The sequence below is a fragment of the Triticum aestivum genome, chromosome 4D (genome assembly GCF_018294505.1).
Source record: "Triticum aestivum cultivar Chinese Spring chromosome 4D, IWGSC CS RefSeq v2.1, whole genome shotgun sequence".
In the NCBI taxonomy this organism is placed as follows: domain Eukaryota; kingdom Viridiplantae; phylum Streptophyta; class Magnoliopsida; order Poales; family Poaceae; genus Triticum; species Triticum aestivum.
Genome location: NC_057805.1, coordinates 206,014,515 through 206,027,759, shown reverse-complemented (window position 1 = coordinate 206,027,759; position 13,245 = coordinate 206,014,515).

Sequence of the window (13,245 nt, the reverse complement as noted above, 5' to 3'; positions counted from 1 at the left end):
GGCGACGCGTGACCGACCGCGTGGTGCAGCGAGGGGCGCCTAGGGCTTGGGAGGGGCGATGCCATGGTGGTCAATGTGAGAGGGATGGGGAGGAGATAGCGATGAACGTGAGCGTTCTTCCGAATGCCGTGGGAGGAGCAGTATTTATAGCGAGCAATGGCACACCTATGTAAGATATGGACTGAGCTTCACTGACTTAACTGCAGGTGCAGTTGCGTCACTGACATGTGGGCCAGATGCCTGTTGGGCCCACATGTTAGTGACCCAATGTACCTGCAGCTAAGTAACTGAAGCAGCGTCCCGTAAGATACGTTGCGTGATTAACGTAATAGCTACGTGGGCATATTTGTTGGAGTAAATTACAGCGGAGGGAAGGGGTGGAAATATTGCTGGTCACAACGGATTGGACAAGCACGGGGGGAGGAGAGTCATGCATGCAGATTTTTTCCACACGGGGTGGAGTGGTGGGACCACCGGAGGGAGAAGGAGAGTCAAGCAGGCGTTCAGATTTCAAGGTGCACTAAATTATTGCATGCGATGATTAAGGCTGGCCATAGTGGTGGTAATGTGGTATCTTACTAGCTGGTATCATGCACACGGGAATAGCAAACATGCTGATGTGGCAAAGAATTAAAGAAGAGAGGGGGGTTAGAGTTACATAGGTAGATACCATATCATGTTAAATACTACTCCCTCCGTCCGGTGAAAAGTGTACGTTTGGCTTTAAAATTTGTCCACAAAAGAGTGTACATCCATCTTCCCAATGCACATTAAAGTAGAAAAAATTGCTTCTCCCATCACACGGTAATCAAGACCAATAGCATTCTACACATGGTCTCTTTAATTTTTTCATGCACATAGGTCATTGGGGGTAGGATAATTAAAAAGGATAGAGATGGTGGCTTGCACCTTTCTAATGCATTTTTTACTCCACTCCATAATTTGTCCTAAAATTTCTATATGTACACTTTTCACCGGACAGAGGGAGTATGCTACTTTGTGTCATACATGGCACTATAAAGGTAGTCCGGTATCATACACTAGTATCAGTGCATGATACTAGTATATGGTACTTTCTACTATGAGTAGCCTAAAGAGAATATTGACTATTCTCTATCTATCTCGACTCTTATCTCTATTTTCCACTCTATCTCTACTCTAATAAAAAACGGAGTTGGTGATTATGGTGTTCCTGCCATCCTGCAATATAGGCCGTCCGATTTCTATCCGACGGATAGGAAGGAAACTATGGCAATTTTGCAAAAAGATACCCACACCCCTCTCCACATTTGCAAATAAGGCCTTCCCTCGTTCATCGTTTTCTCCCACAAGATAAACTACAAATACAAATGCATCTTGATGTTCCGTGCAATGCATGGGCATCTTGCTATACTCCTATAAAAATCTCAGTTGGTGGTGATGGTGTGTCTGCCTCTGGACAACGTGAGCCGTTCGATCTACTTGGAACCAACTACTCATATTTACCCACCTCTGCCACTGTATAAAATACGGAAATACCCATTACAGCCTCATTTCCTTTCTGGTTCATCACCTTGCATTTTTGCCGGCGGCGGCAAAGGTTCCTGAAGATGGAGTCCAGACTCTAGAAAACACTACAAAAGCTACTCCACCGCCTCTATCTTGGTAAGAGTAGGTGAAATTTTTGAATCGAGCACTTTAAACTAGAAGGGAGGTATTAGTACTCTAATAGCTAACCTTGTTGTGATGACTAGATAGGACATGGCACGCACCTGGACGGAGGAACTAGTCTGCATTGTGCATATAAGTTTTGTCTGAAGTCAATGTACCTCTACTTTGACCAAACTTATAGAAAAATGTATCAACATTCACAATGTTAAATCAATATTTTTATACTCATTATAAAACGTAGTTTCATAAAATATATATTTGATATTGCAGATATTGATATTTTTAGCATAAATTTGGTCAAAAATGTTGCAAACTTTGACTTGACACAAATCTTACGCGGAGTAAAAAGGACCAGAGGGAGTATCATGCATGCGGAGTAGGCAAAAAAATGCTCATTTATAGGCGGTCGAAGTCTCAAAGGGCGCGACCGCGCGAGGGAGGCGAAGGCCGTGGGAGGCGTGACAGTTGACGGAATTAAGTGAAGTTAGATCCACGCGCCGGCATGGCATGCGAACACGCAGAAGCTATACCGTCAGGCCTATGATATGGGTCTAGTAGACATGACATCTAGTGGGTCCCGCATAGTACTCGAGAACTCTTTGGGGGCATGCAGCCGTTTATCCACCGGGCAAGCCAACAACCCCACCCTGTTCGCATGCCTGATGCGGCTTGAAGATACGTCGGTATTTCCCCAAAGAGGAAGGGATGATGCAACACAACAGCGGTAGGTATTTCCCTAAGTGATGAAACCAAGGTTATCGAACCAGTAGGAGAACCAAGCAACACAACGTAAACATCACCTGCACACAAATAACAACTACTCGCAACCCGATGTGTAAAATGGGTTGTCAATCCCATTCAGGTAGCAGCGCCCCCAAGATGGGCAAACAGACGTGAGGAAATTGTAGTAGATTGATAGATCGAATGCCAAATAAAATAAATAAGAATAAATTGCAGCAATTTTTTTTTGTAATTTTGGTTTAATAGATCTCAAAATAAAAGCAAAGGAAAATAGATCGCAAAGGCAAATAATATGAGAAAGTGACCCGGGGAGCGTAGGTTTCACTAGTGGCTTCTCTCGAGTAAAATAGCAAACAGTGGGTAAACAAATTCCTGTTGGGAAATTAATAGAACTTCAAATAATCATGACGATATCCAGGCAATGATCATTATATAGGCATCACGTCCAAGATTAGTAGACCAACTCCTGCCTGCATATACTACTATTACTCCACACATCGACCGCTATCCAGCATACATCTAGTGTATTAAGTTCATGGAGAAACGGAGTAATGCAATAAGAACGATGACATGATGTAGACAAGATCTATTTATGTATAAATAGACCCCATCATTTTATCCTTAGTAGCAACGATACATACGTGTCGGTTCCCCTTCTGTCACTGGGATCAAGCACCGTAAGATCGAACACAGTACAAAGCACCTCTTCCCATTGCAAGATAAATAGATCAAGTTAGCCAAACAAAACCCAAATATCGGAGAAGAAATAAAAGGCTATAAGCAATCATGCATATAAGAGATCAAAGAAACTCAAATAAATTTCACGGATATAAAAAGATATAACTAATCACTGCAAAGTTCATCAAATCCCAACAAACACACCGCAAAAAGAACTACATCATATGGATCTCCAAGAGACCATTGTATTGAGAATCCAGCGAAAGAGAGGAAGCCAACTAGCTACTAACTACGGACCCGTAGGTCTACAAAGAACTACTCACGCATCATCGGAGAGGCACCAATGGAAGTGGTGAACCCCTCCATGATGGTGTCTAGATTGGATCTGGTGGTTCTGGACTCTGCAGTGGCTGGAATTGATTTTCGTCGACTCCCCTAGGGTTTCTGGAATATTGGGGCATTTATAGAGCAAAGAGGCAGTCCGGGGGGCACCCGAGGTGGGCACCACCCACCAGGGCGCGCCTGGGCCTCCTGGCGCGCCCTGGTGGGTTGTGTTCCCCTCGAAGCACCCCCCAGGCGCTGCCTTGGCCCATTGGGTGTGTTCTAGTCCATAAAAAATCTGCGTGAAGTTTTGTTGCATTTGGAGTCCGTTTTGTATTGATTTCCTGCGATGTAAAAAACATGCAGAAAATAGCAACTGTCACTTGGCACTGTGTCCATAGGTTAGTACCAAAAAATGATATAAAATGACTGTAAAATGATTATAAAACATCCAAGATTGATAATATAACAACATGGATCAATAAAAAATTATAGATGTAGGACAGAACCCTAGGGGCCCGATCTTTCACGAAATGCAGGGATCCTACGAAGAACAACAGGTGAACACAAGGGAAAACGCGAGAGAAATCACTCAACCAACAAGATTCGATTACACATGTGCTAGATTCTCGAAACACAAAGAGATACACGATCTGAATCCAACAAAGGACGATACATAGGTAACCGGTTCTTCTCAGTGAGGAGGTCTTGAGGTCTTCCCGTTAGGGGCCTTGAATCCAAGTGGATCTTCTCTGAAGAGGCGACGGTCCCTCGCGGTGGAGTAGATCAGGATGGATGAGCGAGGCTCTATCTCACATATGAGCTATCACAACGCTGACCCTAACTAGGAGGAGGAGGAGGTCTATTTATAGTCTTAGTGCAAAAGGGGGCGAAGTAAAGGGGTACATGGGCCTCGGCCGAAATTGTGCGCAGACAGGTACCAAACATCCGCTGGGGACCTGTCCGGTGCCTCGTTCGGTCACTTCAGACTTCCGCTAATTTCCGTTCTGTGGTGATGGTGCCGGTCGTCCGGTGAAGGCCGGTCGTCCGCCCGCTGGGAGGTGTGGCCGGTCGTCCGGTCCTGGCCGGACGTCTGCTCGCTGTAGCATGCACTGGCTGGGACTTGGGCAGGTTGGGCTTCAGAAGACGGACGTCCGGTCCCGACCGGTCGTCCGGTGGCTGTAGATTTCGTGGTAGCTCTTCTTCTTGTCCTTCACACTTGGTGTCCTCGCCGTCTTGTCCGTTAGATGCAGATGCTCCGTGGCCTTCCTCCAAGTACCTGATCACACATAGTATTTCCGCTTGAGGTAGCAGGCATGTCTCATGTATAGAAAGTGGTAGTTTGGAGAGGAGCGAGTTCACCTTATCTTCGATAGCCTTTGCTCGGGCTCTTTCATTGGTCCAAGTGTTGTCGTGTGAGATGTAGGTAGGTCCATGAGGATGACCTTGGGATGCTCCGCATCATCTCCCCTCCCTTGGGAAAGATCCAACCTCGGATCGAAATCTTCATCACCATGGTAGAGTGAGAGATCCTTGACGTTGAAGGCGTCGCTCACATTGTACTTGTCGCACGGGAGGTCGATCTTGTAAGCATTGTTGTTGTAGCGTGATAGCACCTTGAAGGGTCCATCGGCTCGTGGTAGAAGTTTGGACTTACGTTCGTTGGGGAAGCGGTCCTTTTTTGACAAAAAGACTGTAAGGGAACCCCCTATAGTATAATTGGTGCAAAAAACCCAAATTGCAAGTACCATGCCTTGAACCTGGGTGGGTGGGAAGGCATCAGCCCCTTCCCACCACTGGGCTATGCCTTAGTCTGCGGGGAAGCGGTCCTTGCGAAGGTGTAGCCACACAAGATCTCCAATGTTGAATATCATGGGTTGCTTGTTGATGTTGAGCTTGGTCACGAGTCGTTGTACTTGGCGCTTGATGGTATGCCTTGTACCTTCATGCATCTTCTTGAGATAGTTCGCTCATGCAATCGCGTCCATATTGATGCGCTCTTGTAGTGGTAGAGGAAGTATGTCCAATGGGGACAATGGGTTGAAACCGTAGACAACCTCGAAGGGGGACTTGCCGGGAGTCGAATGTCTTGCGCGTTTGTAGGCGTACTCAGCGATGGGTAGGCACTCTTCGCACTCCTTGATGTTCCTCTTGATCAACACGTGTAGTAGAGTGGAGAGCGTTCGGTTCATCACTTCCGTTTGGCCGTCGGTTTGTGGATGGTATGTCGTGGAGAATAGTAGCTTCATTCCGAGCTTGGCGCATAAGGTCTTCCAAAAGTAACTCAAGAACTTGACGTCGCGGTCCGAGACAGTCGTCTTTGGCACTCCATGTAGGTGCAAGCATCGTTAATCTTGTTGCATGTTACGAAAGGTGCCATTTTAGAGAATTGGTCCACAACAACAAACACGGAATCCTTTCCATTTCTAGTCCTAGGCAAACAAAGTACAAAATCCATGTTAATATCTTCCCATGGGTGATATGGAATTGGAAGGGGTGTATATAGACCATGAGATTGAGCTTTGGACTTAGCTTTGCGACATGTCGAACATCGGGTGGTGAAGCGTGAGACGTCGCGGAACATCTTGGGCCAAAAATAGTTCTGAGAGAGCGTAGCAAATGTCTTGTCGCGTCCAAAGTGTCCCATTAGTCCTCCTCCATGAGATTCTTGCAAAAGTAACAAACGAAGAGAAGACTCAGGGATGCAAAGTTTGTTAGCTCTCATAAGATAATCATCTTTCATGTAATAGCGTTCCCAAGATGTATGCGTCAAACACTTGGCATAAGGAATTGCAAAAGTAGGATCATGCGCATACAAGTCTTTTATGTGCTCGAAGCCAATGACATTCAATTCAATTTGAGTAACAAGCATGCATATACGGGAAAGTGCATCCGCCACAACATTTTCCTTGCCTTTCATATACTTGATGACATAAGGAAATGACTCAATGAATTCACTCCATTGAGCATGACACTTGTTCAACTTAGTTTGACCCTTAAGATACTTAAGTGTTTCATGATCGGTATGAATGATAAATTCATGAGGGCGAAGATAATGTTACCATTCACGCAAAACTCGGACTAAAGCATATAGCTCTTTGTCATAGATGGGATAGTTGAGTTGTGCTCCAGAGAGTTTCTCACTAAAGTATGCTATGGGGCGCTTCTCTTGCGTTAACACACCTCATATGCCATTACCGCTAGCATTGCAACAATGAACTTCAAAAGGTTTGTCAAGGTTGGGTAAAGCAAGCACGGGAGCATGAGTAAGCAAATTCTTAAGTTCATTAAATGCGGTATCTTGGTATGGTCCCCAAACAAATGGCGCATTTTTCTTACTCAAAGCATGCAAAGGTGAAGCAATGGTGCTAAAATCCTTCACAAATCTACGATAGAAACCGACTAAACCAAGAAAACTACGCACTTGTTGCAAGTTGGTTGGTTGGGGCCAAGTTTTAATAGCATTGATCTTAAACTCATCCACATGAACACCCTTAGAAGATACAACAAAACCCAAGAAAAGAAGCTTATCAACACCAAAAAGGCATTTGTCCATATTAGCATAAAGGTGCTCTTTCCTAAGGGTTTGCAACACGATTCTAAGATGGCTGACATGATCTTTGAGAGATTTGCTAAAAACAAGAATATCGTCAAAGTAGACCACAACAAATACACCAATATAAGGTCGAAGAACAAAATGCATGACTCTCATGAAAGTACCGGGTGCTTCGGATAAACCCATTGGCATAACAAGCCATTCATATAAGCCAAATTTGGTCTTAAATGCGGTTTTCCATTCATCACCTTCTTGGATGCATATTTGATAGTAGCCACTCTTAAGATCAATCTTAGAGAAAATGGTGGCTCTGCTAAGCTCATCTAGCATATCATCTAGGCGTGGAATAGGGTAACAATAACGCACGGTAATAGCATTGACAGGACGACAATCGGAACACATGTGATATGTACCATCTGTCTTGGGAACAAGGATTACCGGAATGGCACAAGGGCTCAAACTTTCTCGTAAATGGCCTATCGATGAGTTGTTGTACTTGCCGTTGGATCTCCTTAGTTTCCTCGGGGTTGACGCGGTAGGGAGCCTTGTTAGGAAGGGGTGCTCCGGGGATGAGGTCAATTCAGTGCTCCATGCCTCGTAGTGGTGGTAGACCCGGAGGTAGCTCGTCGGGGAATACATCTTGGAACTCCTGCAATAGAGAAGATAACACTAAAGGTAGATTGTGAGAGGTGTTAGCTTTTGGTGCCTCATCCTTGCACAAAGGACATAGTGCATGACACTTGATGGGTTCTCACACACTTCTCTCATCACACGTTTGGTGGCAAATAGGACTAGGTTTTTCTTATCGCTCATCGTGGAGGCACTTAATTTGGGCTTGTGGCGCTCACTCTCTTTTTGTTGGTTCTCTCTCTCACTATTCTCTCCACGATGGGTGGCTTGCTTGTCAGCGATCACTTGACCTGGAGACATAGGTCGTAGCACGTACTCCTTTCCTTTCATCTTGAAGCTATAATGATTCGTTCGTCCGTTGTGGATGACACCGCGGTCAAATTGCCATGGTCGTCCAAGAATAAGGTGGCAAACGGACATCAAAACGACATTACACTCCAAAGTGTCTTCGTAAGCTCCGATCTTCAAGGAGACTTGCACCATATGCTCGACTTGGATAGTGCAGGAGTCGCTAAGCCATTGAACTTTGTAGGGATGTGGGTGTTTCATCTTGACCAATTGGAGCTTGGAATATAGTTCTTCACTTGCCAAGTTATGGCAACTCCCTCCATCGATGATGACCTTGACGGACTTTCCATTGATGCCGGTCTTGGTGTGGAAGATATGGCATCTTTGGTCTTCTTCTTGTTGATATTGAAGAGTCAAGACCTTGGAGACAACGTTCTTCATCACAAGACTTGATCATCTTCATATTCGTTCACTTGCCGGTGCATGGCCATTTGCTCAAGTGCTTCCATTTCTCCTTCACTCATGGAGTCATATGTAACATCGTCGTTGAAGATCATGGTGCGCTTGTTTGTACATTCGAAGGACTTGTGGCCTCGGCCGCCGCATGTGAAGCATTTGAAGGAACTTGTCTTGATGGTCTCATCGGTTGGAGTAGATGATGATGAAGCTCTCGGCTTGAAGTTGCTTGTAGTAGGAGTATGACTTGAGGTTGTCAAAGTTTTTTTGTAACTTGACTTGTCACCATTGCTTGTAGATGGCTTGGTTGAGGTAGAAGGTGTTGGAGTCGTTGAAGCTTGAGAGTTAGAGAAGACATAGGACTTGGATGAGAACTTGGCATATTTGAAGTCATCTTGCACTTGATGTTCCGCCTTGGTAGCTTGATGCACTAGCTCAATGAGGTTCGAGTATGGTTGGTAGTCTGCGGTCTTCTTGATAGGATGATTGAGTCCATTCAAGAAATGTGCCATAGTTTGCTCATCATCTTCCGTGACACTGGCTCGTATCATGGCAATCTCCATTTCCTTGTAGTACTCTTCAACGATCTTTGTTCCTTGCTTGAGAAGTTGGAGTTTCTTGAAGAGGTCGTGGTTGTAGTAGGTTGGCACGAAACGCGCTCTCATGACATCCTTCATTTGAGTCCAAGTTGTGATGGGTGGTTCTCCTCTTGCCTCACGGCGCTCGATGACTTGTTCCCACAAAATGAGGACGTAGTCTTGGAACTCAAGGGATGCCATCGCGATCTTCTTCTCTTCCTCAGATTTGTGCAAGCAGAAGATTTTGTCAACCTTCAATGCCCATGAAAGGTACTCTTCGGGATCATTGCTTCCAGAAAACTTGGGCATGGTGAACTTTAGCTTGCCGTAGCGTTGCTCTTCATTGTGTTGGGGTCGAGGGTGATGACGTCCTTGACGAGGAGGATTGTCTCCCTCAACTTGCTCTTGTCTTGGAGGATATCCATTGTCTTCTTGCGCTTGGTGAACTTGAAGTTCTTGTCGAGCTTCCGGAGGAGCTTGTCGAGCTTTTGGAGGAGCTTGTCGAGCTTGTGGAGGAGCTTGTCGATGCACACATGATTGATAAATCCTCTCTTGAACTTCAGAGCGAAGTGCTTCTTGTTGCTCACGAGCTTGTCGGTTGCGCGTGGCTATGGCTCAACTTGAATCTTGGAGGGCACGTTGCACCTCAAGTGCTTGAGCTTCACGTAGTTGTTGTTCTTGGCGTTGTGCCTCGGGATCTTGTGCATCTTGGTGTTGTCGCGCTCGCTCTTCCTCTTGTTGTTGGCATAGACGTTGCCGTTCTTGTGCTTGCACGAAAGTAGCTTGGTTTTGACGGTGTCGACGTTCTTGCGTGCGAACTTGCTCTTGAGAGTCGTTGTCGTGTAGAGGACTGCGGTTTGCTTGACTATCTTGGCGCGCAGCACGACAAAGAGTGTTCAATGTCAGAGTACTTGAGCCGGAGATGGTGTCGTCGGAGTGTCGACTTGAGCGGCTCCGTCTTGAGTAGGACGAAGAGGTAGAAGAGCGGTTGCCCAACAAGGCATGAATCTCGTCCATTCTTGCATTGCTCTCTTGCTTTTGTTCGTCGAGCTTGTTGTCTAAGTAGTCTCTTGTACATTGCTCGGAGAGTCGGAAGTCGATGGCGAGATGGTCGATGCGGTCACTCATTGCTTTTTGCTCTTGATGCAAAGCTCGTTGCGTTCCAAATAGGTGTATCTTGGTGACGTAGTTGTTCGGGTCGTCGTCTTGTTCAAGGAAGAGTGGGTTGGTAGAATAACTTGGCCTATCCATCATTCCAAGTAAAATATGTGAGTGGGGGAAAGAGAAGAACTTATACCAAATGTACCTTGACCGATGTTGAAGATAGTTCAATGATCACTCAATGTGTAACAAGGAAATAGCACAATTGGTACCAATTCTTGTCGGTTCTCACACCTACACAAATAAAAGCTTATGGTGGGGCTTGGTTAGGATGCTGGCACAAAATTTGATGCAATTGTTAGTGAGCCTCAATAATGTTGGAAAAGATTCACAAATTTGCAAATGCAACAAGTAGATCAATAGCAAGATAGGGTACACAGAAACACACACGCAAATAGATAAGTGGGGGTCGTGCAACCAAGGAATGAGCCAAAATGTGGAATCAACGAAAATTCTCTTGTTGCACAACACTAGAGTGACGCTAGCACGATTGCACAATAGGCGGATACGAAACTTGTGCACAACCTACTAAGCAAAAATGCAACGACTTCTATCCCAAGTATGCTATATGTATGGTATTCCGATGATATGATCCAAGATGATTGAGTATGACAATCTTAATATAGTATGATGCTATGGTTCTTGCTTATACGCTCTTTGCTTATCTTTCCTTTTTGCTTAAAAGCTTGTTTGGCTCTTTCTCTTTTGAGTTGTTTTCTCATGCAAAACTTCACGAACCAAGATAGCAATTGTGTATATGCGATGACAACCTTGTGACACAAGAGATGATACGAAGATATGCACCACGATGGTATGGTATGTATGCTATGGGAAGTATGATCACTAATGTGCACAAGTCATGTTGCCGGCAATACTCAAAGGCTAGTCTCGATGGGGAAGCGACGCAAAAGTAAGGCTATGGGGTTATCAAAGCAATGCAAGGTAGGAGATACAATGGTGTCATCGATTTTACCGTCCGTGTCGAAGATGAGCGGTGGTGTCGTCGAAGTTGTTCTGTTCCAAGTTAGCCTAAACACCCAAGGAAATGGAGAAAGCACACTCAACTTCTCAAAGACCAAAATGTGTCAAAATTGTGTCGGAGTTGGAAACGGGTAATCGGTGGTTGTTGCGGAAAGTGGTGGAGGTATCAGAGTGCGTATGCGGAGGTGGAATGTGTAATGGAGTGCGTATGAGGAGGTGGAGGTGGAGAGGTGGTTGTGGCCGAACTGAACTTTTTCAGTTTCGCTAGGAATCGTCGGACGTCCGGTGGATGTCGGTCGACCGGTGGTCGGACGTCCAGTAGCTGGCAGATGTCTGGTGCGTGGGCGATTTCGGGCACGGGATGAACAACTAGGGTTCGAGGTGGAAGTGGCAAAATTGGTCAAATCCGAGCGATTTTGTGGATGGAAAAGGTGGAGACGAAGGGGAAAATCTAGATCCACTCGAGGCAAAGCAAATCCATGGATCAAATCCAACAAAACTTCATCACACCAACAAATCACAAAAAAAATTGGGCTACTTTTGGTGGGGATTTTCGAAATTGGGGAAGAACACAACAAAATCAAGCTAGAAAACAAGGTGTAGGGGCTCCAAATCCGTCATCAACGTGGCTCATGATACCAAGATGATGTAGGGTACAACTCTAGGGGCCCGATCTTTCACGAAATGGAGGGATCCTATGAAGAACACGAAGAACACGAGGGGAACAGGAGGGAAAACGCGAGAGAAATCACTCAACCAACAAGATTCGATTACACATGTGCTAGATTCTGAAAACACAAAGAGATACATGATTTGAATCCAACAAAGGACGATACATGGGTTACCGGTTTCTTCTCTATGAGGAGATCTTGAGGTCTTCCCGTTCGGGGTCTTGAATCCAAGTGGATCTTCTCCGAAGAGGCGATGGTCCCTCGCGGTGGAGTAGATCCGGATGGATGAGCGAGGCTCTATTTCACATATGAGCTATCACAACGCGAACCCTGACTAGGAGGAGGAGGAGGTCTATTTATAGTCTTAGTGCAAAAGGGGGCGAAGTAAAGGGGTACATGGGCCTCGGCCCGAAACTGTGCGCAGACAGGTACCAGACGTCCGCTGGGGACCGGTCCGGTGGCTCGTGGGTGTCCGGACGTCCGGTAGTCGCCGGACTTCCGCTACTTTCTTTCTGTGAAGGTGGCGCCGGACATTCGGTCACTTCGAACTTCCGCTAATTTCCGTTCTATGGTGATGGTGCCGTTCGTCCGCTTGCTGGGAGGTGTGGCCGGTCGTCCGGTCCTGGCCGGACGTCCGCTCGCTGTAGCTTGCGTTGGCTGGGACTTGGGCAGGTTGGGCTTCAGGTGATGGACGTCCAGTCCCGACTGGTTGTCCGGTGGCTATAGCTTTCGTGGCAGCTCTTCTTCTTGTCCTTCACACTTGGTGTCCTCGCCGTCTGTCCGTTGGATGTAGATGCTCCGTGGCCGTCCTCCAAGTACCTGATCACACATAGTGTTTCCGTTTGAGGTAGCAGCCATGTCTCATGTATAGAAAGTGGTAGTTCGGAGAGGAGCGAGTTTACCTTACCTTCGATAGCCTTTGCTCGGGCTCTTGTCATTGGTCCAAGTGGTGTCATGGGAGACGTAGGTAGGTCCATGGGGATGACCTTGGGATGCTCCGCATCAGAGATGCTCTAACATGGCAGACGAGTGCTTTAATGTTGCCCACAAGATGCGTGAGTATTACTAGTATATTTTTCTTGCCATGTTGAGATTTTAAAACCACGAGTGCGGACATGCATAGGAGCAATGAAGACCAAACACGGGATATTGGGGACATCTTCAAGGAGCGTGGCAAGTTAAAGAGAAGTTGCACCGAACCTGTAAAACGAGCTTTGGTAAGTAACAACCTTTCAATTAATTTTGTTTAGCCTCGTGTTCTTTGATGTGTATATGTTGTAGTTTCTGTTTCTCTTAGCCTCATGTTCTTCGATGTGTAATAAGAAGAGTCTTAATCGTCCTAATGCTTTCGTTTTTAGCTTGATGTAGGAAGTGTGTGTTCTCACCTTGGAGTCTGTTTTTATATTTTTCCTTTTGAATTCACTTCTCTGAGTCCTGTTTATCTGGCTTCTACTAAATGGATCTGGGTTGCTCTGAGTATTGATCTAAAAAAGAAGTAACTTCATGTCATGATGCAGTTCCTACAAGGAGGGAA